This window comes from Lepidochelys kempii, chromosome 11 (genome assembly GCF_965140265.1).
Source record: "Lepidochelys kempii isolate rLepKem1 chromosome 11, rLepKem1.hap2, whole genome shotgun sequence".
In the NCBI taxonomy this organism is placed as follows: domain Eukaryota; kingdom Metazoa; phylum Chordata; order Testudines; family Cheloniidae; genus Lepidochelys; species Lepidochelys kempii.
The window spans coordinates 16,068,587-16,072,703 of NC_133266.1; the positions used below are offsets into that span (position 1 = coordinate 16,068,587).

Genomic DNA, 4,117 nt, shown 5'->3' on the forward strand with positions numbered 1-4,117 from the left:
TCAACATTATCAAAATTAAAGGTTTCTAATGTTACCAAAAAAAGGTTTTCAGAATTTCCATTCCACAAAAAAATTAAAATTTCAACTTTTCAGTCTGATTTGGAATGAAAATAAAATTTAAAAATGTCCAACTTTCTCACATCATGGAAATTCCATTTTTCCATCCAGCTCTATTACAGAAGTAGTCCTTCCTCATGCAAGTACTCCCTTGAAAGCTTACTTAGATGATTAACTCTTTGAGTCAGGAACTGTTTTGGTTACAAGTTCTTATAGTACTTAGCACCCACTATTTACTATGACCTCTATGTGTTATGATGATACAAATATTAAGTAATAATATTGGATAAGGTCTTACAGAAGATGGTCTCATTTGTAAATATATTAGGACCATTGTTTAGGATTGAACAAAGGAATAGTGTCCATCAGAATAATATTCCAATAATATATTAATATATAATATATTCTTAAAACAATGAATGAATGAAGTTTCTGAAGGAGCAAGACCAGATTCTGATTTTAGTTAACTTGGTGAACTTTAGGGGTATCTCTTTTGAATCAATGCAGTTACACTGGTACAAGCACGTGAGTAATCTTACTGAGTTCAATGCAGGATCAGGATCTAAGGCATTAGGTTTTCTAAATAAAAGTGTCAAAATAGATCTAGTTAATAAAGAATTCTTTGTAAAAAATCATATCCTTAACCTATTGGTAACATGCATTAAATATAGATAGAAGGCCAAATTCAGCAAAGATGAGTACAGCCCTTTGGGCACTCAGTTTGGAATCCATGAAAAAGCGTCTTATAACAGCCTCAAACACATACATGTAGGTGAGGTTGTACCCCCCGCCCCCATGACCACTCATCCTGGACCATTTGCTGCAACCAGGGACAGTTACCCATTGGCAGAAACCATTTATGAATGGGGTTCATTGTACATCACATTTACCTCTAGTTTGCTTGATGTTTATGAAAATATGCATTCAGATACTATGGGGATTGGTGCATTTAAAAATAAATAGTCTTTGATGCATTTCTAACCATCTTAGGTACTTATATGACCCAATCCCCATTTTACATCTCAGTTAAACAGCCCCTTAGCCTCAGCCAACTGGCATGGGCCAGCCATGGATTTGTAGCTGTAGTAATATACATACCCTAAGTGACTTGCCCAGGGTCACATAAGATAATTGTGGTGAAGCAGCTATGAAGTCTGGGTCTTCCACAGCCCAGCTGGTGCTATAACTGCTGAACCATCCTTCTTCTCATCATAACAGACTCATTACGTATGCTGATATTTAATGAGAAAATAAATTTAATATTTAGCAAATATTACAACCTTAATTGGAACTATTTTTTTATCTAGCTTGTGTTTTTCTATGGCTATAGAATGATCACACAAAATGTTTGTTCTGCTTTGAGAGAGATTCTCTATTTGGGGAACATGGCTGGAGCTAATACTCTCTCTCTCACACATCAGAAAGAAATATTTCAAATTATTGACCATAGAGTCAGAGTTTAAGTCCAGACACCAGATTATCTAGTCTGACCTGCTGAATTTTACAAGCCACTGTATTTTGTCTTGCAAAGAGGATTTTTTAAAGTTTCCTTTTTTTGTTAAAATTGATAGAGACAATGAGGAGTTGGATTTTTAAAATACTAGAATCCCAGGGTTGTGCCATAAATGCGTGTTCAATTGCATGCCTATTTTGCTTGCTTAATTACCATGCTTTTGTGTGCAATTTGAGTTCCTAAGTGTACAGTTCACCAGTTAGGCATCTAACTGGCTATTTGTGGGTACAACTGCGGTAATTGCACGTATACATTGAGCATACAGTTGGGTCATGTAGTCTGCAGGCAAGACAATAGGTGGACAACCCACATCAGTGACTGGATCCCCAGAGAACACAAGCGACCTCTGGGCAGACCAAAAACGTGCTGGGCCAATCCCATGACAAAACTCTTTGGCCAGAAATGGAAAGAAGGTGCTCACAACAAAATAGAATGGTGTGGTGTCCATTTGCTTTCATGGAGGGACGGATGAGGGCTAGCCAGACAAAGGTGATATAGTTGCACATTCCTTTTTTGGACATAGACATAAGCTTTGATGTTTTAAAACATCAGCCTCTCAGAAGAAGAGAACAAAAAAAGTGTTGCATTATAGAGAAAAGACAATGGGCCAGATCCACAGCTGGCATTAATCAACACTGCAAATTAACTTCATGCAAGCTATGCCTATTTATACCAGTTAAGAATCTTGCTGATAATGTTTCTTATAATGTCCTCAATGGATCACCAGCTCTAACTGCTGCATATAGAATCATAGAATATCAGGGTTGGAAGGGACCTCAGGAGGTCATCTAGTCCAACCCACTGCTCAGAGCAGGACCAATCCCCAATTTTTGCCCCAGATCCCAAATGGCCCCCTCAAGGATTGAACTCACAACCCTGGGTTTAGCAGGCCAATGCTTAAACCACTGAACTATCCCTCCCCCCAAAAAACTTGGTTAGATGCCACGAAGTAAGTGGCAATGCCTTAACCATATGCGTGTTGTAAAGGTCACTAGGACCTCTTCCATCCTTATCAAGGGGAGTGCTAACCTTCTCTCCTTTCATACAACACAATACATACATACAATATAATGCAAGAGAGACAAGGTAGGTGAGGTAATATCTTTTATTGGACCAACTTTTGTTGGTGAGAGAGACAAACTTTTTAACTACACAGAACTCTTCTTCAGGTCTGAAGAAGATATTACTTCACACACCTGTCTTTCTAATATCCTGGGATCAATACAACTACATTCTGTATAATGCAACTCACCTGTGCCATGTTCTAAAGTTAGAACACGGATGCTGTACACATCTATGCACATCAAGCACAATTACTCTTACTTCTCCTTCTCAATACTCAGTCATTTCCATTTGTGCTAATCCTCTGCAAAACTTGATTGGAATTCCATAGGCTCAGAGTATCATCACCCTTAGTGCCTGCACACACATACACACACACACAAAACGCAAAGTTGAGTTTTTTAGTTCTTGTTATTTTACACCAAATTTCAGTCTCTGAACAAACTGTCAAACAGATAAGGAGGTGTGCTGTGGAGATGGTACAATAATTAGCTGCCTAGGGCTGGGCATGCATTCCTATAATATGGAGAAGATAAATTCGTAGATCTGTTCTTTATATAGTAGAGTAAATGGAAATGTTAGTTCAGAGATGATTTCATGGAACTATGGTGCTATATTAGGGAGCAATTGATGGAGAAAAGGAAAAAAAACACTAAAGAGAACCCCTCTCCATTCATTGGAAAGTGGTGTTCTTTTCTTAACTACCTTTATGTATTTTTAACTACCTTCCTACTCTTTATAGCAGTTCTTAAACACATTTACTTTTTTATATAAATTATGTATTGCTGCCACAGGCCTTAGCAACCTAAAAAGTGAATATCAATTTTAAACATCAGAGGATGCAACTAATTGTTTGTTTTTTCTACTGTCCCCTTCTAAATGCAGTTTCTGTTAATATGTAACAAAGATTTTGATATGAGATGTCCTCAGTAAGCTCACACTGTTGTTCAGTGATCTCACTTGTTTTAAACGTGTGGATTCAGCACTATTACAAGGTTGGAGTTCTTCAAGGGGCCATTTTTGCTGAGTTACTCTCTTGTAACTGGATATAGAAGCAGCAGTGAAGATTACAATAGCAACTGCCCTTTCCATTGAGTGTTGGCTGGTGTCATAAATATAAAGGGAAGGGTAAACCCCTTTGAAATCCCTCCTGGCCAGGGGAAAGCTCCTCTCACCTGTAAAGGGTTAAGAAGCTAAAGGTAACCTCGCTGGCACCTGACCAAAATGACCAATGAGGAGACAAGATACTTTCAAAAGCTGGGAGGAGGGAGAGAAACAAAGGGTCTGTGTCTGTCTATATGCTGGTTTCTGCCAGGGATAGACCAGGAATGGAGTCTTAGAACTTTTAGTAAGTAATCTAGCTAGGTATGTGTTAGATTATGATTTCTTTAAATGGCTGAGAAAAGAATTGTGCTGAATAGAATAACTATTTCTGTCTGTGTATCTTTTTTGTAACTTAAGGTTTTGCCTAGAGGGGTTCTCTAT

The 4,117-nt window shown here is 37.9% G+C and overlaps 1 non-coding gene across 1 annotated transcript; it reads right to left on the bottom strand.

Moving 5' to 3' along the window:
• Positions 1-2,493: 2,493 nt before the first annotated feature.
• Positions 2,494-2,621, bottom strand: LOC140896012 (U6atac minor spliceosomal RNA). Its single transcript, XR_012154426.1, has one exon. It is a non-coding gene; the product is annotated as a U6atac minor spliceosomal RNA (small nuclear RNA).
• Positions 2,622-4,117: the final 1,496 nt, after the last annotated feature.